This window comes from Homalodisca vitripennis, chromosome 4, assembly GCF_021130785.1.
Source record: "Homalodisca vitripennis isolate AUS2020 chromosome 4, UT_GWSS_2.1, whole genome shotgun sequence".
In the NCBI taxonomy this organism is placed as follows: domain Eukaryota; kingdom Metazoa; phylum Arthropoda; class Insecta; order Hemiptera; family Cicadellidae; genus Homalodisca; species Homalodisca vitripennis.
In genome coordinates this window covers 82,935,001-82,962,500 of record NC_060210.1, presented here as the reverse complement: position 1 = coordinate 82,962,500, position 27,500 = coordinate 82,935,001, and the positions used below count along the sequence as shown (strand labels likewise).

The 27,500-nt window shown below is 35.0% G+C and overlaps 1 protein-coding gene across 6 annotated transcripts in view; it reads left to right on the top strand.

Annotated features, from left to right (window-relative positions):
- The window catches only part of LOC124359652 (cGMP-specific 3',5'-cyclic phosphodiesterase-like), a 507,337-nt gene that overhangs the window by 151,409 nt on the left and 328,428 nt on the right, over positions 1-27,500 (top strand). For all 6 annotated transcript variants that reach the window (XM_046812571.1, XM_046812573.1, XM_046812572.1 and 3 more), the window contains one exon: positions 17,845-17,890. The gene's annotated coding sequence lies outside the window, so the exon portion shown is untranslated. The remainder of the gene's footprint in view (positions 1-17,844; positions 17,891-27,500) is intronic.

Here is a 27,500-nt window from a genome sequence, read left to right as displayed (position 1 = left end):
AGTTTCCTAGGTGTTGGGGTAGATCATTGGTAAAGAGAATGAAAATCACTGGTCCTAATACGGAACCTTGTGGCACACCTCTCAACACTGGAAGGACTTTTGATCTGACTGCCTTTGTGATACCATTTGATGAGTGGTAGAGCTCTACTAGTTGGGTACGACCCTTTAAGTAGCTCTCAAACCAATTATTTGCTGTCCCTTTGATTCCAAGCAATTCCAATTTCTTCAGAATGATGTTGTGGCTGAGGCAATCAAACGCCTTACTTAAATCAAGAAACAAAGCTATGGTCAATTTTCCCTCTTCAATGCTGTCTGTCACTGATTCAATTAGTTTGATCAATGCCGTTGTAGTTGATTTCCCTTGTGTAAATCCATGTTGGTTTTCATTTAAGAGATTGTGCTGAGCGCAATGGTCCAGGAGTCTTTGAAGAACAATTTTTTCACATAATTTTGAAAATGTTGAAATCAGTGAAATTGGTCTGTAGTTGTTTGCATCATGTTTGCACCCACTTTTAAATTTAGGGAACACTTTCGAAATTTTTAATTTTGAGGGGAATTGACCGTCTTTAAAAGATTTGTTGAATATGGCAACCAATGGAGGGGCTAGTTCGTCAGCACAAAATTTTAATACTTTGGAAGAAATTTCATCAATACCGGCTGAATTTTTGAATTTGAGGTTTTTAATTGTATCTTTAACCTCTTTGATGCTCGTTTTGGTCATTGTTTCCATTAATGCTGTTTCATGTGGTTCCACAGATTCCAATTCTTTCTTCTCATCCGCTGGGATTTTTTGTAGTGTTGTTTCTGCCATATTAACAAAAAATAAATTCAGATGATTGGCGACTTCTTGAGGGTTATGTGAAAGTTGTCCATTTATTTTCAGTTTTATATCATCTGTAGAGCTCCTGTTTTGGTTACGGGCATTGTTAACTATTTTCCACATGGCTTTGGGCTTGTCATCAGCTCTTTCTATGAAGTTGGCGGAGGCCTCTTGTCTCAGTAGTTTTAAGCGTTGGTCATAGGATTTCTTTGCATTTGCTGCGTCTTGTTTGATGTCAAGTTCCCCTGTTGTTTCAAACTGATGTTGTAGTCTTAGAAAGTTTTCTTTAAGCCTGCTGGCTTCTTCATCTGCAAAGAATTTAGGTTTTAATTTCTTTCTAGGTTTCTTTAATTTTCTGGGGCAGGCAGCATCCAGGGCCATTGTCACTGTCCTTATGAAGCTGTTGTAGGCTTCTTCAACGGTGTCAAATTGTTCAATGTAATGCCAGTTTTCATGTTGAAGTAAACATTTTAGTTCAAGGAGGTTTTCTGTCTTGAAGGTTCGATATGTACTACTGAAATTCTCAATTACGTACTCTGTTTTAATAGTACAGACTTGAGCAGTGTGGTCTGATAGACCAGAATCATACACGGTTGCAGTTAGTTCTTCACTTCTTAAGTTAGTACATATCCAGTCAATTGATGAAGTGGTGTTGGAGGTTACTCTGGTAGGTGGTAGCTCCAGCCTCTGAATGTTGTGAGAAGCCAACATCTCCTGTAATTTACCTGATCTCCTGTCAGGTTTTAAAATGTCTACATTTATATCTCCCATGATTAGAAGGTTTGAACTTTCCAGTTTACTGATTTCAATAGTTTTTCAGAGAATCAAATCAAATCAAATCAAATCGTTTAATTGCAGTTGACAATATACATTGCATAGCAAACGTCAATTTTCATGTCTAAATTTTTTCCATTCATCCCACATCAAGGCCACATTTAAACTTACAACATTCAAACATTCACTCCCCATTCATTCCATGCCAATTACGCCCACTTTCGGCGCTGGAGTCAGTTTCCTCATCGCGTGGTCTCCCAGTTGAATGCCAGAAACTCATCAACACTGTAGAAAGCGTTTGACGCCAGGCAGAGTTTGATACGAGTTTTTAACACCTTGGGCGTTGAGGCATTTTTAATTTTGTTTGGCAATCTGTTTATAAAATGAACACCTGCCTGCGAAGGCAAATGTTCATAAACCACCGTTCTGTGCATTCCCGAACGGTAGTTATCTCTGCCTCTTGTCTCATATTCATGTATGTCTCGTCCTCTGGTTAAGGCACATTTAGACAAACAATATAAGGTTGTTTCTAAGATGTAGAGACATGGCAAAGTTAACAGTTGCAAATTTTTAAACGCTGTCCTGCACGACTCTCTGAAGTTTAAATTAGCGATAATGCGAATTGCTTTTTTTTGTAATTTGAAAACTCTCATAAAATGGTTGTTTGCACAGGCTCCCCACAAAACGATTCCATACGAAAGGTGGGGATAAATTAGCCCGTAGTACGCCGTAATCAGTACCTGACTTGGGCAGTATTTTGCCAAAGATCTTAAGACATAAACTCCTGAGGATAATTTGGCACAAACATAATCAATGTGATTTTTCCATGTCAACCCTCGATCAAGGTGTATTCCAAGGAACTTTGAAGAATAGACTTCTTCCAATAATGTATCTGCAACCATAACAGCAGGACCTCTTTCAATATCTATAGAGCGCATTGAAAAGTTTAGGAAATTTGATTTTGATGAGTTTATTTGAAGATTGAGGCTATTGAAATGTTGGACACAATTGTTAAGGTCAACAAAGGTCTGTATTTCTAAATTTTGTTTTGTACCTCCTCTAAAACAGAGAGTCGTGTCATCTGCGTACTGCACAAGCTTTCCATGCAGTAGTGATGATTCAATGTCATTAACATATATCAGGAAAAGAATTGGACTGAGTATTGATCCCTGGGGAACTCCATATCTCAGTGCAGTAGGTTTTGAAATTTGATTCGAAATTTGGACGACCTGTGTTCTATGGTTTAGGAATGAACTAATCCATAAAAGTGGCACGCCTCGAATGCCGTGGGATTCTAATTTGTCAAGCAGTGTTTTGTGGTCAACACAGTCAAATGCTTTTGAAAGGTCAATAAATACACTTAATGTGTGATTATGACCTTCAATTCCCTCTACAACCATATCGACAAGATTCACTATAGCGTCAATTGTCGGCTTTCCCTTTCTGAAACCAAATTGGTCGTCTGAAAGTTGGTTGTGTTTGTTTAAAAAATTTAGCATTCTTGACAAAAAAAGTTTTTCGAATATTTTGCTCAATACAGGCAAAATAGAGACAGGCCGATAGTTATTTACTGAATTGGGGTTATCTTTCTTATGAATTGGATGCACTTTTGCCAATTTTAGGAGAGAGGGAAAGACTCCTGTTAGAAACGATAGATTAACTAATTTGGTCAGTGGCTTCACTATATGCTTTGAGCATTTTTTTATGAGCCACATTGACATAAAATTAATGTCATTAGACTTTTTGTTTGGAAGTTGTTGAATTATTTGATTAATCTCTTCCTCAAACACAGGAGCCAGCACCAATGAGGTTGCTGGGCTCTGTCTACGCCTGGGGTTTCCTTGTGGAAGTGATGAACGAGGATCTCGCCCACCAGCAACAGATGCAAAAAATCTATTAAACTCGCTAGCGACCTCTGAGGCATCACTCACAAGTCTATCCCCTATTTGGACTTTTATTTGATTATTTTCGCGACTTTTGTTGTTTATAATGTCCCAGACAGTTTTGGAAATATTTTTGGAAAAAAGAATTAATTTAGAAACATTATATGCTTTCGCAGCAATGATTACTTTCCTATAAGTTCTTTTGTAAACTCGAAAAAAGGCTTTAAATTGTTCGTTGGTCGTGGTTCTATTGATTTCTGAAAAAAACTTAAGTTTTTCCCTTGAAACAAGGATGCCTTTTGTAATCCAAGTATTTTGCGTCTTTTTTGTACCGATTTTAACTGTTTTAGTAGGACAACAGGTGTTGAAATGGAAATTTAAATATTCATTAAAAGTTTTAAACTGCTGTTCTACCGGTTGTATCGAATTTAGAAAATCCCATTTTTCTTTAGAAAGGGAGGCGTTGAGGAGAGCAATATTTCCAGGCCTTGTGTCTCTTATTGTTTTGGGAATTTTCGGTTCTTTTTTGAATAGTTTACCTCTGATAATAGCCTCTTGGCCATAGTGGTCAGAGATTGCTGTATTGACCACAGTCACTGCGACATCAGAGATATTAGTAATAATGTTGTCTATAGCCGATTGAGTATTAGTGGTTACTCTCGTTGGAGATTTCACCAACAGTTCAAGATCAAATGATCTTAGCAAATCGACTAAACGCTTGGTAGATGGGTGATTGTTGTTTAGTGCATCAACATTAAAATCACCCATCAGAATGTAATTTTTTTGTTTACCCAGGTCCGTAAGTAAAGCTTCTAAACTATAAAAGAAAACGTCTTCATTTCCTCCAGGAGACCTGTATATGCCTACGACGACTAATTTTGATTTGTTTGTTTCAAGTTTGACCCCGACTGCTTCAAAATGTTTTTCAGACGTTTCTTTGATTGTAAAGTTTGTGAAGATACAATTTTGTTTTAAGAAAATAGCAACACCGCCTCCCTTAGAGACCTGTCTGCAGTATGAGTTTGCCAATTTATAATTTTGAATTTTGCACAGACCAATATTTTCACTGTTAAAACCGTTTTCGGTTACAACGAGAATATCTGTTTTCAGTTCTTCAGCCATAAGTTGAAGTTCTTCCAATTTGTTAGTTGCTAATTGGGCATTTTGATGAAGCAGTCGTAATGAATTATTATTGTGTATTTTTTGTTTACACCGATTTGAGTTGGCTAACTTAGCCCTTTGCCGAAAAGTGGGCTCCCTAAAAAAGTCGATTGCGAGTCAGTCTGTCGTATAGTTGGCGATATGTACTCGGAGGCCTCTGTGGCACCAGCAAGAACCCCGCCTCCGGGCGACATCGAAGCAGCCTCAGCTCCGCTGACTCCCCGTGGCACGGCCGCAGCAGATCCGGACTTATCGTCACTGTCCAGCACAGGGTATTTCCTCAGAGCTTCAGCGTATGAAATGTGCTGCAGTCTTCCGGAGTGTTGGTGCTGAGGGTTGACAGCAGCTGGCACCTGGCTAATGGTGGGAGAGGAGGAGACAGTTGGAATCGCCAGGCCCGGTGCACCGGCAGTCTTGAGAGGTCTCTCTGATGCGATCCTCACAATCATCCTAGCCAGCAGCCGCTTGCCCCTCATTGTGAGGTGTTGTCCGTGCCTAGTGAAGAACTTTCGGCCGATCCCCCCCAAGTTTAGCACTCTGGCATTATATCGGGCAGCCAGTTCCTCGATATAAGCATTGACGAGGACGGTCTCATCGTGGACAGGAAGACACTGGGTGCAGATCATGACGGTGCGGCAGGGTGGCAATGACGAACTCGGCATCGGCTTGTCGGGCAGCAATAAATCCTTCTAGGTGGCGGTATATATTTCTCTGGGCACCGACTGCCAAATCATTTGTGCCGGCAATCAGTACCTCACATCGAGGTCCAGGTCCAGGTCCAGGGGATGACTGGTTCAGCTTGATTATGTCCAGCAGTCGGGCACCAGGCATGCACACGCCGCCAATCGAGGTCGCAGAGTCGGTCAACTCCCGTACAAGTCCCGTGATATGCCGGGTGTGACTGTCGCCATTAATAATTATTGTTTTACTGTTGGGAATGGATGTCTTAAAGGAATGTCTATTTTTGTTATTAATTTTATGCCTTCTTTCTGTAGTTATTATTGTAGGGACATTTGTTTCTATATATTTGTGGGCCGGTAGACTATTAATTTTGTTTGGTGATTGCAATGACGATTTGTTTTGAATATTTCCAGGATATGCCGGTTTCTTTGTTTTAACTTGTGACCACATCTGAGAACAACTAGATACCATGCACTCACAAGTTTGCAGTTGATTTTTTATGCACTGGTTTTCAGCTTCCAGTACTTCTATTGTGGTTTTAAATTCACTTAGAAGCTCAGTGCTGTCTGCACACCTGCACACCACAGAAGAAACAGGGTTTTGTGACAGGTCACACTGTGCACCGAAGTCTACAGCGGGAGATGCGGGCTCCAACGGTGGGTCGAGCGGGAGCTCGCACTGTATCCCGCAGTCCACTGTCGCGGAAGCGCGGACGATCTGGTTGACGCGAGGCGAGTTGTTCACCGTGAAGATCTCGTCGGTGAACTGGAGCAAACGAGTGTCAGATTCGATTGTGTGGTTCAACAATCCTTGATACTCGTTTTTGAGGCGCTCTATCTCTTTTCTAAGTATAAAGATCTCCTCTACCAGGTCGTCAGGTGAACCAGATGGGAGCCCCCCACTCGGTGTGACGGTCAGCACGGATACCTGGCCAGGGGTGGAATAGACAGGCCCTGTGCAAGGTGTACACGGTGTGTCGAGTGCAGGTGGAGTGTCAGGCACCGATGTTGAGGCGGATGCAGTCGATGAGCCAGATCTTGGAGTGTCGGGTCCTGGCGGCGCCGTCGATGGAGTGGTCGCTACAGCTCGAGTGTTGCGATGCGGTGATAAGAGATAACGCATCGTAACAGGGTGTACACCGCTATGTTTGCTATTACAAACCGTCACTCTTGTAATATTTTCATCAGTTTTAATTGATGCGCCACAACTTTTTCCAAGGCAGCGCCAAAATAACTCTCCACTTTTCAAAGTCCTATGCTGCCTGTATTTGACATTATTAAAAACTATACAGGGTTTACCAGTCTTTGTTTGTTCAATTTTAAACATCTTATTAGTAGATGTATAGAAATAAATATAATAAATAAAATAAAATTTTAACAAATACAATAACACGAAATAGAATATAGATATTAAATAACAAACTACAAAACACCGATAATGAATAAATATATTAATAATAAATATTAAAAGAATTTAAAAAGTTAAAAAGTTGCATTAAAATAATAATAATTTATTTTTAAAGTTTTCTCTGTTAAAACTCCAGCGTGGCAAAAAGATAACGCATGAAGTGGGATTCGATCCGGGGTAAGTCAACTTGAAAGGCTGGCGCTTTACCGGTTCAGCTACAGTTTGCTACTTGATAAGAACAGTACACTAGTCGTCCATAAAGCGCGGCTCTCCGTAGTTACGTCAATAACCTGTTGTGTCTAGATGCAGGCATAACCTTGTTAGTTTGGTTATTACTAATTTATATTTTACTCACAAAGATATCGATCGTCCGAATTCAGTTTAAAAGCAAAAGTAATAAACAAGGGTATCCTATAACTTAAAACTGGGAATTAAAAAGTTGAAACAGTGTAAAATAATTTAAACTACGGAGCGTCGTTGCTAGCGTGTTACACGTTAGGGCCACTATACTCTAGCGTGGTAGAATAGAATATTAAGTGATTCGTCTAAGTTGGATGATGGTGATCTGTAGGTACCCATTATGTATAAGCAGGTGGTATTGAGCATAACCTTTACCAAAGCCATTTCACATACAAGTTCTTCGCAGTGCTGACTGATTGGTACATTAAAGGTACTCCTTTCTAAGGTATCTTCTACATAAATTGCAACCCCACCCATTATATGCTTTTCCCTACAGAAATGTGCTCTGAGGATATATCCAGGTATTGGAGCAACATTTTCAATTTCCTGAGATTTGAGACTGTGTTCACTTAGTATTATTATATTAGGTGTTGGTTTCAGATTTTCTATAAAGTGTATTAGTCTATTTGATCTGTTAGATAAGTCCTGTATATTCTGATGGAGAACTGTTAAGTTAAATATTTTGTTTCTTGAAGATTTGTTTTGCTCTAAGAAAGATGCATTACTTTTTATATTGGAGGTCTGACGTTGCTGCCTGGTTCTAAAAAAGTTGAGATTTTCATTTTTATAGGAGCAAGTTGATTTCTATGATAATTGGCTTTGACATGTTCTATATTCTTTTCATAAAACTCAAGGAAGGTTTCTGAGGGCTCAAGTCTTGTAGCAGTTATGGGTGGCCTTCTCATCGATGAAGGGGGTGCAAGGGCAGGGGCTTCAAGAGTGGATGCTGTATTTATTTCAGTTGAGTTTGGTAGGTTCTTACTTTCTAAACTAAGTCTAAGTTCGTCATTGGTATAAGTTTTTGTCAAATCCACTGCATTAGACTTTTGATTGCATAAACTATTATCCTTTTTATTCTCTGCTTGGGGTTGTTCCTTTGGAAGAGGGTAGTTTTTGTTCTGGAAAGCCTTAAACTTTGCAGACTGAAGAGAGACACTGATTTGGTCTCTATGTTTACCCCAATTGGTCTTCACATCTTTAGGTGTTCGTATGTTGACATGTGTGTTTGTGGTAGACAGGTAACATCTTGTGGTGTTTTTTAGGGGGATATTTTCAGTCTGGGTGCTTTGCTCATATACAACTAGCTTTTGCTGACTTGATGAACAGTGGCACTGAGGCTTAACACTCAAGTCTTTAAGAGTAGTCTCCATGGTGTTCTGCCTGGATTTAATTTGGGATATTTCTAGCAAGATAGCCGTTAAGTTTTGTGGCTTGTCTTGCGTAAAAAATTCACATTTTTCAGTTTGAGTTACAGTGTCAGTTTTGCTTGAGGTTTTCAGCTGTTGTTTGGCTACTCCTGCGTTCAAAACTAAAAGTTGTTTCTCAAGATCCCTGCTTTTTATAACATATTTTTCAATTATCTGTTCCTGTTTCCTGTCATGGTCTTCAGATAAGTTTTGAATTTCCATTACATTTTTCTTTTCTTTTTCAATCTGAACTTCAGCTTCAGCTAACTTTTGGGATAAGGTTTCAATTTTCCCAAGAAATTTTTCCTCTTCGTCAGCCATTTCTTCAATCTTTGCCTCATTACTGGCTAATTTACATTGTAAACATGCCAACTTATTTTCTACAATAGTCAGTTGTTCTTTTAAAAACTTGTTTTCCTCCAGCAGTGCCGATCCTATTGTAGCAGCCATAGCAAGCTTATCATCTTCATTTTCTAAAATACTGCTCTCTAGAGTTTTTATGGAGTTGTTTAGAATGTCTTTTTGGTTATGAGTATTTGATGTTAAGTCAAAGGAGGAAGGGTTGTCTATGGTATTTGTAACTAAATTTTTGTCATAATCTGAGCCTCCTGCCTTACATGTGAAGCATGTCCATGTTTTTATATCTTGAGAACTTAGTTTTTTCAAAGTTTTTTCTTTTACATTTTGGCAGCCTGCATGATACCACATGTTGCAAGGACCAGTGCACTTTAGACCTGAGTATTTCACTCCTATTTCACATGAGCCACAGGGATACTTAGTAGGCATTTTTACCTTAGTTGGTTTGTAATATATATACTTTAGAGTAACAATAGTTGTCAATATAAAAAGTGTGATGCAGTTTTTTAGTTAAAGTTTGGAAATGTAAGATTTGGCTGGTTGCTCCTGTTAAAAATAGTAAAAATAACAGTTTTTTTAGGTGAGCTTTGGCTGATTGCTCCTGTTAAAAATGGTATAAATAACAGTTTTTTGGGTGAGCTTTGGCTGATTGCTCCTGTTAAATATAATAAAAAAATAAAACAGTTTTTTAGGTAAGCTTTGGCTGATTGCTCCTGTTATTGTTTTCTAAGTTCTAGAGGTCAAGTAATAGTCAATGTATTCTAAATAGTCAACCAATGTTGAAATAAATGTGCTTGGTTAAATGGTAGCCAAGTGCCGTGTCAACTGAGATATGCAGTACAGCAGCAGCTGTAATGCTGTAGGTCAGCGCTGACAGTGCTGACTAGGTGTTCGGGTCAGTGCTCCAGTATCAGGTGGCCAAGTGCCGTGTGCCAGCACTGAGTGATGTGGAGGTTGAATGTCTGTTTGAAACAGGTGACGTGTATTAAGCCAGTTGTGTTGGCAGTTCTTATGACGTCACAGTAAGTATTTTATTTTCTTGAAAGAGAGTTAAGCTTGAATGAGTCTAACTTAAGTTATTAGTTTCATGTATACGAATTTTCTTCTTAATGAGATTTTTCTTAAAGCTCGTAGTTAATTATTGTCTTTAAAAAGTCTTGATGTTAAAATAGAGCTTACTTAGTCATTTTCAGTTTTTGTTAAATAATTAAAAAATGGTTTGATTAGATATTATATTTTGTAAGTGAATGGACTTACTGTTAATCCAGGAAGGTTTGTACACAAGTATAGTAAAATTTGTTGGCTATTTACCACCTTTAATGCACTTTTTCCTGGAGCCACTTCACTATAGAACTATAGGCAGTCGGCCATGTTTGTAATGGATATTTTAAAGTAACTGTTAATTAGATCAAAGTGATTTTCGTTGTGGCACAGCAATTTTACACGAGTTGTTTTATTGCCAACGCAAAATTGTATGTGCTTGAATTATGGTTAGAAGCAATGTGAACTACGTGACTATATATGTATACTAAGCATAACATATCATCGTCTGACACATATGTAGGTACTTCCTCTAGATCTACATCCAGATAATCTATTATGCTACTAACAATACAGTGCACAATTGCACAGTCATTATTGTTACCAACATCATTAGAAGACCTTGCTATATAAACTTGTGTATTGTTGGAGGAATAAAGATTAACCAAACGTATATCTCTGACTAAAATACGTAAATATTTCTCTGTCTAAGCTGATCAAATATTTCTTGTGATACATCAGTATACAAATTTATCTAATAAAATATACGAAAGCTTCATGTTATTGGTCAAATGTGTTATTATTGTTAATAACTTTGTAATGTATGTATATAGCTACTTGGGGTTTCTAGATTTCCTGTATTTGATTTGGATTTTGAAATTTCCAGCTTCTCACACAGAACTTTTGTACTGTCCTTACTTAGAGACCATTGACCAAATATTTGCAGAAATAAAACTTTCATTGCTTATGCTTTTTTTAAACTTAGCAAATTTAAGTACAAATTCATCAATGGATTATCTCTGTTACAATATCAATATAACTGAACAATTTTCCAGCGTGTAGCAACTGTTATTTCTGAGAAATTACAGTGACACGAGTTTAACAAATTTTCTGAGGTTTGATATTTTGAAACTCCAGTATAGAAAGTAAAATCTGTTATGGTTCTAGGTAATGGCAATTTGGTTTCCATATTTGCAAATATTATAACATTTCAGTATATTATTGTAACTGTATAGTTAATTTTGTTAAACTGTGATAGATTATATTAAAATTTTCAAATAAAAGCGTGTATCCCTTCTAAGTTATTATTGTAATATAAAATATTTTTACAATAAAGTCTTAATACAATATTTAAAACAGAACTTGTATTAATCTAGTTTATCCATTATGGTAAAAAGGAAGGGGGCCAGGAATATAATAAAAATAAAATAGTAATCATACACTGCATGTTATCAGGACTTCCATACACTATAAAAATGAGCTATTGTAAGTATTTATTTGTACTGTAAGTATGGCAGTTCAGAGGGATTAACTTTCCTTTTTACACTGAGATGTAATGGGATTAACTTAAGCTGTTGCAGACAGATTATTTTCTAACACTAAAAAATTACAGGCGTTAAAATTTTCTAATTCAAAAACAAGAAAATGAACATAGAAATCGATACCTCGAAGTTTCTACGGCTAAAAGTGTTAAAATTGAGTTCATAAAATCTAAAACAATAGACAAATATTCATCAATGTTCCAAAAAGTCCATAACATTGTTGTGTGATGATAATTTTGCCATCGTCGTACTTACAAACACACAATTAAAGAAGTTTTTAGCATTTTATTATGAATGATAAATAAATACCAGTGTCTTTACTATCGTATTTTTGTTAAATATGTATTTAAAAAAATAATAGGATTTTATCTAAAATAGACAAATAAGAGGAGAACTGCAGGTACGGTTGTAAAATTGTAATAAGTTTACGATAACCTTTGATTTACAAAGAGAATTTAATATTTTTTTGGAAATACATACGCTCAGATATGAGGCACTCTCAGGTCCGGGAGTAGTTGCCGAGAGGGTAGGACGTGCTCAGAATACTCCAAATGTAAGAGTCAACAGCTGCTATTCTGATTCAAGTCTCTAAGAAAATCAGCAGTCAGCAAACTTACTAAACATGTTATATTCATACGATGCACAGTGTTCTGAACTAGATTCAATACGATAATAGATAAAGACACACAAGAAACCCAACCATTAAATTAAATACTTTTATATTTTATTATTATTATCTTTTTGTTATATACATTTTTTATTCTTGTTATATTTCATTATGAGTTTTATTTTACTAAATTATTATCTATTAAAGTTATACAATTCCCTAGAATCAAGTCCAACCACGGCTTAAATAATATACAGAACGTTTGTGTTTAGATACAGATTTAATTAAACACATATAGTTGGTAAACATTATTTTGGTTTTTAGCACTATTGATTTACTAAGCAGTTGGTGAACTGCCTTAAAATGAGGTTAAACTTACAATAGTAAAACCAGTAAAGTTAACAAATGTGGAAGTTGATAGATTAATACATATTTTAAGAGTGTAAGGCGGCATGTCCCTTATAATGTCAAGTAACCTTAATTTTTCTTAGAAAATATTAAAGATAGCTTTATTCTGTTTTAGCACGAAACAGCAGACCTTCCTTTGAATGTAATGGGTGTAACATATATTGTTTTTAGTTCTCGTAACTTTTAAGTGATGTTTTGACATTTAGATAGATATAAAAACTATCTTCTGTAAGTGCATTTCTCTCTTCTCGCTTTATCCATGTTTTGAAGCAGGAGATCAGCAGTATAGCGGTTTCTGTATCATAAAACTCGCTGTAAAGATCTTCACACTCCCGACTCCATCCTGGGATATTTTCTTTTCGTAACCCCCTTGCAATCCACCTTTTTGCTGTTGACAGGACTAACTTGGTGAAATGATCATAATTCTTTGCAGTGAGAGGAATGAACCATGATCTACTTGAGGCTTCAAATAAAGTACTCCCAGTCTAGCTTCCTCTAATTCTATCTCGGCCGTGGATATGATCGGGCCAAAGTGATTTGAATTCCAACCGAGATCATTACAGGGTTTGGCTGGGAGTGTGGAAAAATACCGAGAACCTTCATACCCACAATCATCGGTTTCAAAGATAGATCATGCGAACAGAAGCACAAAAATGGGGAGTAACCTCTTTGCCACCTATCTGAGTAGAAAGTACTTTAGAATCAAAGGCGAGAGATAAGTTGTTATCTTTAGCCCAATTTACAAGAAATGTGCCATTTTTACTGTCGGAAATGTAACTCGGATGGCTGTAATGACTGTTTAAGGTCCCCAACATAGATGATTGGTTGGAAAAGCGATGGAAGCACAGTACTTATGGTCATTGCACGTTTGGAGGCTTGTAAAAATTTACAATAGTTATGCGAAATTCTAATGGCCAGTATGAAGATATCGTCACCACAACTTGTATGAGCTATTGACACCTTGTCGATGTTGTGTCGAAAATTCGTTGCCATCCCATAAACTCCTTGTCTAATAGCTTCCACAAGCTTGAATCCGCGAATATTGCCTCTTGCACTTCCTTCTTATCTGCAAGATTCTTGAAGAACAAGGACATCGACCTCATGTTCTAAAAATATTTTACTGAGGCATTCAAACTTGGACCTGCTCAAGGCTTATACGTTGAATTGGCATACGTTGAATTGGCATACGTTTAAAATACATATATCCAATGTTTTTGAAATCATGAGAATATTGCCTCTTGCACTTTCTTCTTATCTGCAATATGAGATTATTGAAGAGCAGGCACATCGATCTCATGTTCTGAAAATATTTTACTGAGGCATTCAAACTTGGACCTGCTCAAGGCTTATAAGTTGAATTGGCATACGTTTAAAATACATATATCCAAAGTTTTTGAAATCATGAGAATATTGCCTCTTGCACTTCCTTCTTATCTGCAATATAAGATTCTTGAAGAACAACGACATCGACCTCATGTTCTGAAAATATTTTACTGACGCATTCAAACTTGGACCTGCTCAAGGCTTATAAGTTGAATTGGCATACATTTAAAATACATATATCCGATATTTTTGAAATCATAGAATGACCGTTTGGTTTGGTTTTGTCAACTAATTTAGCTGGGAGATGAACAGCGTTGACAGTCCATCTACCACTTGGATAATTAATTATGTATGCTTAGTAATTTGTCGAATAATAATTGCGATTGAGAACAGTGGCTAATTAAACTCACCAAAACAAATGAACTTGGTAATATTTACTAATCCGAAAATCTTTATTAACAACTGCAAAATCAATGAACAATTATAACTAGGGCTGCTTTATATTAGGTTTATTAAACCATCAGACACTTTATTACTATTTTTTTTACTCACTGGATAATTTTATAACTGAATATATTTCATGTTTGTTTATTTTTGTAATAAATATTATATACGGTTAGTGCCAATATTTATCAATTATAAATATTTCAGCCCAGAAATTCTTATACATAAGAATTTGGATAATTAGTAAGACCACGATAGAACAGTACAAAACAAAATATATGGATAAGGTTGTGTTAGAAGTGCAGTTTTTCCTATGAAATACAAATAATGGAAGTAATTTGAAAAGGATTAATAACAGTAAACGAATGTATAACATATGCTTTAGTGCATTTCAATGTCTTGCAAAAAAATAGTTTTCTAATTGTAAATTAGTAGTTTTTCAGTTGAAGTTATAGTCCATCCCGGCCTCCAAACACATTACAATTTTTATTAAGAACATACAATGTAGTAGGGTCGTTACTCGTGCATTTCAAATCGTGTCATAAAATAAATTGATAGGATATATTTGAAAGGAAATAGCAAATTACAAAAACGTAATGCATCATTCAACAATGTTAATTGGTACCACATACTCACTACGTACTACAAACAAGATTTGCGGGAATAAATTCACTAAAACTGAAATAAAATGTGTCATAATAGAGAAATAGTCTAGTGTAAGATATTGATAAACTGTGAACTAACCTGTGCACAGTTTAGTTTTACCGTGTTACAAATTATCAATATCCCGTTAGCTACGTAGGAATGGCGGGAATAAACGAGAGAACAAACACAAAAATCCTGAAAAGATAAATTTATAGGATAAGTTTGTAGAAGAGTGTGAATAACCACATACACGCCACGAATTTATGAAATAAAAAAGGAAAAGAATGTTCAGCTACATAACATTTTGATGTCTCTTCTGGCAATACAGTTCTAGCATACGTCCTTTTTTCTCAAAAACTAATAACAACCTGATTTTCTTCTGTAATCAGGTAAACTTATATACATTATTATTGAAGTTAAACGAATATGCAAAGATAATGCACTAACACAAATTTATGTACTTTACCTGTGGCTAAAATTGTACTATGGCAACCCGAACATATAGCGAGCGCATTTTTGCTTCATCGAAAACATAACGCCAACTTACTGATAAACACGTTTACTACATAATTAATGATGTAAAGATAAGTCAGCAGCATTTCTTGTAGGTTTTCAAAATCTTTGTACTAATAAGAGGCAACTGGAATATACGGCAACTTTCCAGAATGTTTGAGCACTGGTCCAAAAGTAATAACTTGGCCCTTGAACGTCTATAATAAAATCTTAGCAAACTTCAGACTACCCACATCATATAATTTATCGAAGCTAATCGCAATCTTGAAGTCAGACAAAGAGCCAGAGTAACCTGAAAGCTTCCGCCCAACAACAGTTCTAAGTTTGTATTATAAGCTGCTTGAGAAGCTGATGAACGCTAGACTCTCATATTCTCTCTCAATTTCAGTGCCTTTATCCCTGTTGCTCAAGAGGTGTTCATAGATAAACGTAATTTCTGCGGACATTTTCTTGCTTTAACGTGTTTTATTGAGGAGGGGGGATATGAGACAAAATCCAAGACATCTGACACCATAATATCATCTTACAGCAACTTCTTGGATCTTTACAGCGGCTTATGGAGGAAGGCCTTTAATTATAAATTTTACAATCTCCTCCCGTGTCCTATACTTGTACGGCTTCTGAATTATATGTCGAGAAGCAGAAAGTTTATCGTATTCCTTGGAAAAAAGGAGAGCCCTTTTAAAACTCTTAACGGTCAGTTCCTGCACCCCTATTGTGTAATTTATACACCGCTCGCTGACCTTTTCCTTAACGCGGTCAGGTTGAAACAGCGTTAGAATGGATAAAAGGACTTGATTTGGATTTATTAGGATAGAAATTATGTTCCCTGTTTTATGTAAATGTTTTATGACTCTAGTTTTCCTTACCTTATGAATAGTTTACCTTATATTACTATTCATAAGGTGTATTATTTGTTAATTTTAGTTGGTATCGGTAACTGAAATTGTATGATGTATGTTTTATTGACTTCATCCATTTCGTAGTATATTGAATCTCCCTTATTGTATTAATGAAATCTTCGTACAGTTCTGTGCGTCTACAGTTCAGAGCACTGTGCCATAGGGCCAATATACATAAAAGATTCAAGTCTAAATAATGTTTTGCTTGAACTACATTTTTTGTGTTATTGTAATACTTATTGGGGATTTAGTGGCCGCATGATCTAAAGCGTTAGACTTTGGATCTGAGTGAAGTTAGAGATAGAAAAGTTTCAAATATAAGTACAACTTTTTATAAGCACTGAAGATTATACATGTTCTATAAAGGCCTTCTTGAAATCGTGTCGTTGTCCGACCGTGAGTTCGTCTGGCTATTCCATAAATTGTGAAAGCGTGATTCTAGAGACATTTAACTTGGTGCATCGGTTCCTCTAAGGGCATCCATCTATTTGCCTGTCCATCTATTGTCTGTTGAATAAAACTTGATAGGAAGTTGGTAGAAACTTCAAAATTTGTATGTGGGCTCATCCTGGTCTAAGGAAGGACCCTATTGGTTTTGAAGCATCAGTTTCTAAGGGCTTCCATATATCTATTTGTCCATCTATAGCCTGTGCAATAACACTTATAGAAAGTTCTTAGAATCTTAATAATTGGTATATGGGCTCCTCTTGGCGTATGTAAGAACCCTGTTAATTTTGAAACAGTCTGCTCGTCTTTCCGCTAACATCATTCGTTACTTTTATCGGTACCTTCGATATTCCGGTTAATAGTTCATTCGTTTAATCAAATCCTTGCATACGTGGCCGACACGAACTGGCAGAATATAACTGAAAAGAAGACTGACTATTACTTATACAAAAATTATTTAATACATTTTTTGTTGATGCTTTTGTTGCAAATGCAATGTACCCGAATACCTTTCGAATATTAACTTTGATACAACAGTTCCTGCTGAAAGAAATTAGTGAAGTATCAAAACTCGTGATCTATAACAGTGCTGGAGCACGTGTACAAATGAAGATTAAAGTAAATTAATTCGGTTTCCCAGTCTTTGATGTGGGAGTCAAAAACGTCGCAGGCGAATGGCGGCGCAAATGCTCCCAGGTGGCCGCTACAGTTTTCATTACGACTGGCACCGCTTTCATTCCGGCCCGACCCGCGGCGTACCGCTCTGTTTTTCTCATTCCTTGGCTTCTCTCTGGGCTAAATTGTTTGCTTCGTACAATTATCTAACTCTTATGTAATCTTAGACAGCTAATTAAGCGATTCTAATGAGGTATCGGAGGAAATTGAATATTATTATAATAAATTATTATATTATTCTAATCAGACAAAATAAAATCACATTCATGTTTTACTAAATTTTAATAAATTTGCTTTCCGTTATCAAAGAGGTATATGATAGCCCGTTAATCATTTTTGTATCAAAACGTATTTTTATTCTAATCATTATTATACAAAATATCAGTCACAGTTCAGTACAATTGTACGTAACTCAGTGTAAACTGTTTTATTCCTAACCAGTTAAGATATAAGTCGATCAATTAGTGATCCCTTGAACTTACAAATACACTACTCTTAATAAGACAAATGTTCTTACAGTAAATATGATATTTACTCTCATTTATATAATATACTATTATTTGTTGCAGGAACTCAGTCAGACTTTCCATGGACACTAAAGAATGAAACAGACAGGTAGGAAATGGAAATCATCATAACAAATTTAATCCTTTATATTCATATCCTTATATCTACATAATTATAACAGGCAGATTTTCCCTAGAACATTTTAATTTAAAGGTCAGCAGGATGTTGAACTAAAGTTTTTACACTTCCTAAATTAAACAGAAACGTTTATGACTGTTTCTTACTGTAGTTACTTACAAGAAGTTGGAGAAAAGGGCCTTATTCTTAAAAATAACAATATTATTTAATAATAATATAGATTTTATTTTTTAACTTAAAAAATATATTTAATAATATATATTTAATGCTAAAATTATTAATTTTATTATTATATTAGTATTTAATTTATTAGAGTAGGATATGTTAAAGCATGTATTGTGTTATTAGTAATTATATTCTTCAATGTTCTGTGGAAAAGCTATTTATTGATATTGTATGTTTCTTATTCGGACAAATTCCATGTTACTGTATAGTATAGAGTAACACTCTGCGTTATTTACACTATATGGAACATTTAAATTGTGTTTCTATAAGAAGGCTCAACATGTATTGTAGTCTAAATAAAAACCTGAAAACCCCTTAAATAACTATGTTATTGTTTTTTCCAATTTTCCGATGTCCTAGGATTATGACATTTAATAAAAACGTGCCTCATGATTTACGGATAAAAACAATAGCGTTTTTATAAAGATCAAACACCCATAGGCGTTGAAAAAGAGTTACAACCCTATTCGAACTATATTTTTGTTTTACAACATTGCAATTAGCTTAAAAAGAAAAAGAAAATATTTTATATGAAGAACAACTACCAACAGGGGCTGAAAAAGGGTTGCAACCCCTAGAAAAACTGTGTTTTGTTTTTCAACTTCCCAATGTTCTACGACAACGAAATTTGACACTCATGCTCCCCATGAATTAAAAGAAATACAAAAAGGTTTTTATGAAGATCAACTTATACAACTACCCGACAATTCCCCATAGGAGCCGAAATAATGTTGCAACTCCTAGAAGAACAATATTTTGTTTTTAAACATACTGCTGTCATAGAAAGGTGAGATGTGACACACAAGACTATATTATATATATATATATATATATATATATATATATATATATATATATATATATATATATAGCCATTTCTACAAATTTTATGTAAATAAAAGTCATTTTACGGGTGTTTGGTCTTCCGATCATATGTTAGTTTGCTTATTTAAACGCATATGTGACAGATATGGCTAAATACAAAATCATTTAATTGTAAAAAGTGAGGGCTCTGTGGTGTAATGGTAGCACATTCACCCGGCAAGTGAGAGATCCGGGTTCGAGTCACGGCGGAGCAAGTACTTTTTGCGATTCAATATTTATTGAAATTAATATATATATATATATATATATATATTATATATATATATTATATATATATATTCTTAATATGGACATCAATCTACACTACTACGGCGTCAAACATTACTTATACCAGTAGACGCATTTTGCCTAACGTTGGTATCTCATACCTACGTATGTATATTTTTTATCGTGCTAACAATGAAAAAGTCTAACATGACGTCTGTAATATAATTCAGACTAAATACATGCGCAAACCCCACGAGAAGAGCTAGCCGCAGTTTTATTTTTAGCCGTACCAATAGCTATAAATGTCATTTACACAGACCTTTATTTCAGTCGGAGCGATGCGGAAAGCATCTCTAGTACTTATCATGGTACTGGAGTGGAGTTCCTGCTCCTTTTATTACAATCAAAACCCAGCCATAAACTGTTTTGGACTAAGAAATCATTAATCATTTGCTAATAAGTCAAGACTAATAACAGTAATATTTTATACACAAAAACTGTTACTTTTTCATTTTTAATAGCATTGAAGTTTACTACTTTTTAATAGCTCCACACCTGGAGAATCTAATTCTGTAATAAATACAGTTGTTGTTTCAAGTGCTGAATGCGAAAAGTGTATCTTTGCAATGAATTCGATAATGACCCACAAGATGCTCACTATATGTTGAAATATTATTAACAAGAAGGGGTGGTCCCCCTATTTGTGAAAATAAACCAGCGCGCCACGTTGATTCTCAAAGACAAAACATTGACAAAGAACACGAAGTCGAAGGAACGATAGATAAAACAACACGATAAGGATAAATGCGTTTTGTGCAACTGATTTTATGAATATTTGTTAATTTAGTGTATGTCAGTTTTACATGTAAATAGTACCGAACATTTAAAGCAGCAACTAAAAATATTCTTATATTTTTAAAGTGTTCAATTATAAGTGTAATTCGTTACAGTATAATATATATCATGTAATATTTTAATGCTTTTCAGTTATTAGGAAATATAGTATTTTATGTATGATGTGCTTAGTTGTATATATTAATTTATAATCCAAAACTTAGTATCCCATTACTTTATTACATGTTTAACTACTGTAATAAACTGCTTAAGTTTTGCTGGATACAAGTTGTTTTATTAACCTTTACAGCGATGTTTTGCTTTTGCTTATATTTTGAATCTCAACTTTAAACCAAGAATAAAGGGGTAGGGTACGATAAGCGGACCCGGTTTTTTATATCGAAATTGATAAACGATATTAATTAATCATAACAATCGATATAATAAATTGATACTAATTAATTATTTTGAAACATTAACTTAAATATCTATATCAACAGCTGTAAACACTTTTAAATAATACACGTAAGGTAATATTTCAATTTTACATAAGTAACTTTAATTATTAAAAATGGCAGTAAATTTTAGTAACCACACGACATTGCTTTGAAAGATGATAAGACGTGTTTTTCGTGGCTTCAACATGTTGGACTCGTACCGAAAAACCTATTATGTGAAATTTGTGGGACAGAAACAACTATAACTGTGAGAGGAGCAAATATGGTCGCCTTCAGTTTTCTTAATTTTGGTTATAATAATTTGTTTCACTGTAAATATTAAATTCATATTTTAATTTAAAACATATGATTGTTATTGAGGACTATAAATATTTTATATCGATTGATAGTCTAGGATATGAGATGCGAATATTAGGTATCGATGATTACATTCTTCGATATAAAAAACCGGGTCCGCTTATCGTACGCTACCATAATAGAGTAGGCAGTGCTAAATAATTGTTAAATGATACTTTATTTTAATGAACTGAATTTTCGTAGTATAATAATACGCATAAATAAGTCACTTGTTCTCTCAAATAATCTACGATTGGGTTCTACGGATATGCAAATTTAAGTTTCAATTATTTAATACTAATTCGTTATCTTGTGTGGTTGTGTGTTGTGTGCTCATTATATGTAGTTACCTGAAATTATTTCAGATAGACGAAAACCCTATAGTTGTACGTCCCAATATTTCAAATTTGTCCTTAGCCCTAGGATACCCTCCTTTCACCTGGGGGATGTGCTAAAACCCTCAGATCCAATGCAAACAGCACTCCGGCATTATAATTTTAAAACTTAAGGTACATATAAACAAAGACGAATACATTCATATTTTTAATATTTCTACACCATTTTAACATTGCACGATAAAACATATAATTTTGTTTCGCAAACTGTTTTCGCTAATAGGGAATATAATATAAATAGAAGAATTTATATCACGTGTAATAACAAAATGAAAAAAAAAGTTATTAATGGATCTGAGGTTTATAATTATAAGGCAATTTCTCGTAGATGAGATCCTCTTTATAGAGTGAAGAGAGCAATTTCAAGACTATAGTCGATTTAATAAAGGAGATCCTGAAACCTCTTCAGTGTGGGGGGAATGGCAGCCCTAACAGGAAATTGAGCGGGACAGTTGGCAGCGAGAAAAACTTTATGACGTAATGGTCCTCTTAGTATTAGTAGTACAATTGTCTCAGAGTGGTAGTAAAAATATTGTAATTGTTATAGCTACTACCGGCAGGGTAGTTAACGGTAAACGCAAATAAAGTTATCAGATAAATTGGATAGAAAAAGAAGTTCATAGTAGTTGTATTAGTTATTACAATATTTACATCCAGGACCATTCTTATGGTCGATGGCGTTCAAAACATTCGCAACGTTGACAATCCTCCTCCCCCCCCCCGCCAACAAAAACACAAAAAGTTAATTAACATTTTCCTCCTGAATAACTGTATCTATTATATAATGTTTACGTTCGCCTTCATGCTCATAATCGATGAAGCATCATATACTTTGTTTGGCTGGGTTTCATCACGCTTACTCCTTCAGCCTGAAACCACGGCGCATGTCCCTCACCCGACAAAAATGTTATAAATGAAGAAACATGAAAATTTATTTAACTGGCCTGAATTCTTATTATCAGTTATATTTCTGCAAATTGCAATTTCTGCAACATAATATTAATTTAATGATATTGAATCATTTTCGTGGAATGAATAAATACAGTTTTTAACAGTTTTTATAATTTTTACCTGACACATCTTGATTTTCATTATATAGACACATATGGGATGTAGTTTTGTATTGTATGCTAAGCCATTCTCAGAACTATGGGAACATACATTAATATGATTTAAAATGTCATTGAAGATCATGTTTGTATGTAATAGTGTAAATCATCTAAAGTTTTTAGAATAATGTCATATTTGCATCCCCATCCACCTATTTGTTGGCGGTTTCGTTCCTCCACATTTTTATGTTTTGTTAAACCTTGATGATTAAAAGAGTATTCTATGTACGTCAAGTGAATGGAATAACATATAAAACGGATCGATATATATATATATATATATATATATATATATATATATAATGGATTTATATAATTCAATTTGGAGTTTTAAAGATACCCCCATTACAACTTTCAATATCTACGATTTCTGGCGGAATTATACAAATATTTTCTTTTTTGTACATTCATATAAGGTATGTTAAAGGGTGTGACTAAATAATTAATAAAACAAAAACATAAACCAACCGAAAAATTATTTATATGTTGACCCGCAGGCTAAGCTGTTCTAAATATGTTTATTCGGAGAACATTTAGAGCTATCAGAAAAAACAATGCAACCCCGTCACATAAAGTTAGTATATTTAAAATAGTTAAATCATACTAAATCACTCGTAGTCAATAGTTAAATCACTCGTATGTACAGCGTGTGCCAAAACTGAGTATCTATAGTCAAAATGAAGATTTTGAGAAGTTTATTTACAAAATATTTTTGCCGTGTCAAAGTAACACACCAAAACATTAATCTGAGGTTTTCAAAAAACCCGGAATTTTCTACAAATTTAAAAATAAAACAGTTAAACTAAAATAGTACCCATAATAAATACTATTCTAAATTATATATCACAGAACATAATTACTAAATACGCCCATTACAAAAATTAAATATTTTCAAAGTATTAAAATGGGCTTAACTCAGAAAATTTTAATTAATGCTTACATCACCTTGTTTAATATGACTTTGAAAAGTAAATATTTTAGAAATTTAAATCAAATGTCTAATTCTAAGAGTTTTTGAATGAAACTAACGTCCATTGCTAGATACTACTCCAAGTTGGATATTTATCTGTGGAAATAAAGAACATTGATAAACAAAAATACTCGTTAAATCAATGTGAAGAGGGGGAATTGCAAAATAATATAGCGCTGGATGGTTCTATACGTCTAGAATGTCGTTTGCTTGTGGCTTAATTGTCTTCAGACATTATTCTTTATCACAGCACAAATTTTTAGTCTAGCCAAAAGTAGGTAACTGAGAAAGCAAAAGATTGAAACAAAGTGTAGTTCCTGAAATAGCGGAGGTAGGAAACAAGGTTACCGGTTGTTGGAGGGAAGAAAGAGGGAGGAATAGAAGGAGGGATAGGAGGGGTTGATGCAATAATTCCACTATACTCACCCTATTGTGTGGCGACTTTTGTGAGGAGTCTTTTGTATGATATACTGTGAATTATTACACAATGGCTCGTTCGATATAATTATTAATTCCAGTATTACGGTAAAAAGTGATTATAAGTAATTATACGTATAAAATACACTGATACATTATTTTATTATTTGTTTATTGGCAAATAAATAATTTTCTTGGAATAAACTGAAGATCCTAAACATTCGCAGTATCTTTATTGTGTAAATTAAAATTTAGAGCTATTTAAATTAAATACTCTCAGGATTGAATTAATTTGATGATTGTACATTGAATTACAGGCATTTAAAGTAGGAAGTTTAGGCAATACTTTTATAGGCCTACATAAAAATATCTGACGTAAAACATTCAACTACGTATTTATAAATCATAGCTTTCACAGAGTGTTACACGTTTTTTGTTTATCTATAAGAAACTTATACTTTTCAAGTTAAATATAACTTTTATTAATTCATAATTTTAACTAATGATTAATATTTATTAACTGCCTCCAAACGTCTTTAATGCACACACTGTACAAAAGTGCGATCACAGGATGCTCCTAGATTTTGCTTAAAATGTTTTAAAATTCCCGTAGAGTGTAAAAAAATCCTATCATCCTAAAAAGTATATTAAAGGCTGTCTTATATTTTAATTCCGATTAAAACCCCGATTGCACTAATTGATTAGACCCGCTTGTATTAAGAAATACTTCTGTCGATGATTGTTAATATATCTCGCCAATAAGGCCTTTACACTTCATCCATTCTTATTGTAGATTATAATTTAAAAAATTTTAGTACCAAACTGATAAACAAAGTTTTAGGTAATATATCCGGATAGTAAAAGTATTTAAAAATAAGTAAATAGTTTACTCTTCTTGAATAAATAATCTTTTACAGGGAAAGATTATTTTTACGGGAAACCCTAATTAGTTGTTTGTGGTAAGTGATACTATGTATAATTCTTAAGTTTGTTGAAAAAGAAAGAATCACAATAAAAAACAGAAAAACAATATTGATGGTATGATCTAATTATCAGTCCTGTGAATCCCGAAGAAACCAAGAAGAATAAAGGTATTTTGTAATAATCATACATACATTTTTTTCCATTACTATTTCTACTTCCAAAATTTTATAATTTTCCAGCGATCTAAAATTGTTGTTTTCCAAAAACTTTTTCTATGGGTTTTCAACAATATAATTTCCTAGAACGACACTTAGTCCGAAAAACCGAGAAATTACTTTTTACCAATTTTACAATGAAGTAGATATCTAACGTAACCGCAGAAATGTTCAAAGTAATTAGAATAATGTACTCACTTTTGAAATAGAATGGAACCAAATACTTTTAAGTGCACTGTTCATCCATTCTCCCCATGATAAAGAAATGAGGAAAACATGACGATTTCAACTACACGCTTGTGGCAAGGGGGGAGAGCTTTGCCGGGTTTTTTCAATTAGCGTGCTAGTAACATTGGTACTGATAACCTCTGGAATGTTGACTTTTGGCTTCTTTATCAGAGTGGCCAAGAGTGAGTTGTCATTTAGAGGATAGACTCGGTATGTTAAAATAGTCAGTCTGACCATAATATAAAATACAGCATAACGATTTTCATGGAAAGATTCTAAGATTTTTCGGAATTTGTATGTGACTTGGAATAATGATGGTATGATCCATTTATTAGAAAAGACTAATAAAGCAAAGTGATTTGTTAGAGTTCATATTTTTATCAACCACCACTACAACAAAAATTGATAATTTTTCTATGTGGCATAAAATCTTGTTTCCTTAAAAACCATAATTTTTATGGTTTGTATAACGTATGTCTCGTTATGTGCCTTTAGAATAAATCCGTAATTTTGGTCTTCACCCTTTGTGTACTGATCGTGAGCTTCGATATCGATACTATCCAAGACGACGAATTAAGCTACAATGAAATAACGTCATTGACTTGCCATGTTTTAGATTGGCCAAAACCAGCATCTCTTTAAATCGAGATTCTGTTCCAACAGTACGCCTATAACGGATATTTTACCACATCTTTATTGTCTGAGAAAAGGCCTGCCAGGCAGTGATGACTTTTTATCAATGTCAAATGTTATTTTCAAGAAATACATTTTCAAGCACTTTTCATTTATGAAGTAATTGCTTGTTAATACCCATTATAATGTACTGTTATTTATTGAAGTCAAATCGCGTCATTATTTGGTAATTTCAGGCAGTATTGAAGGCTATGTAATTGCGTGTTTGTATTTTTATTATTACCCTTTTTTCTGTAAATTTTTTACGCAGGGGGATTGCATTTACGCTCGGAGTGTGGGACTAACCCTGTTGACACAGGGAATACCGACTAAACCCCCTCGGGCTGCGCCCTAACAAAACAGAGCTACCTTTTCGGCAGCATAAGATCAGTCAGGCAAACCGGACAACCACGAAGGACAACGTGGACGAACGCTTCTACGTGACCTCGCTTCTCAGCATTATCTTCACCACGGTTTCTACGAAGACATCACTGATAATACAGACTCGAAGAACGAATGGTGAGCATTATCATCGTACTCTGGACTGTACTCACACCGGGAAGACCCGACCTTCCCTATCTGGTGAAGGTACTTCCTAAAGTAGCCGTGCTCCGTCAGCAACAGAAATAGGTAGAAGTTAATCTCCCCGTGGTCACGGCTCATCCAGGAGTTCAGGTCTCTGATGAGATGAAAGGTACAACGACCGTCGGCACCTTGGTTCCACCTATGCTGACAAACTTACATGATTTCTCTTCTCGCTCATCCCGACGCTTCTTTTCGCCCCCTTTCGGAGGCAAGGCTAAAGACCGTCCGTCTCTCATCGGCGAGCTGGTCGAGGAGAATGACCGTCGCACCCGACACCGTGCGGTACGCGCAGGCGACCCTAAGTGCTAACCTCCGCTGGACTTCCAGCAAGCGCTTACTTTACTTATTGGTCCTCACGACTCTCACCCACACGTATGCGCCACACAGAAATTTATGTTAATATTATTATAAATATCGTGGCGTTTGCGGTGGACATAAGGAGGCGTCACTTGCTTGTTCTAGGACCGCCTACCTGCTGAGTGACGTTACAACCTTTGCTGCTTTATCGCACATCATCTCGATGTGTACCCAGTATCTTCTTTGAGGCTGCATGCTCTCAAGTCGTAGCTTCAGGCCGCTTTCGAGCACCGTGAGCTCTTCGTCTATTCATCTCTCGGCGTCCACTAGTAAGCCTGGCGACGACCTCGTTAGTGTTTCCGGTGAGGCATAGACCACCCAAGAGTGCTGGATCAGTGCCATGGTAGAATCTACAAGAAGTTCCATCTCCATCCTGCCTGTAGACTCTAGACGCGCTGTTACACTGACCTCGAGATGTCAACTTATCTCGTCAACGAATTTTTCCCTGTCCATCTTAGACGCTCTCTGTCTGTCAAAAGATAAATTCGTGATTTTAAACTGTGCATATTAAATAAATAAATATACCACCTTGGTCAACCACTGTCCTTAATTGTAAAGGTGTAAAGATCTAAATCCTGCTTTCTACAATAAGTGCTAAACATGTGGCATTTTTAATGTATTAAATTGGTGTACATATAAAAGAAAAACTTCACTCCCTTAATTATCACTGATTCTTCAATTTCTCGATGTCACAGAAAGTTTAAATTTATCTCACTTATAGCGTATGACTTAAATAGAAAATTAAAAGCATTTTCATACATAT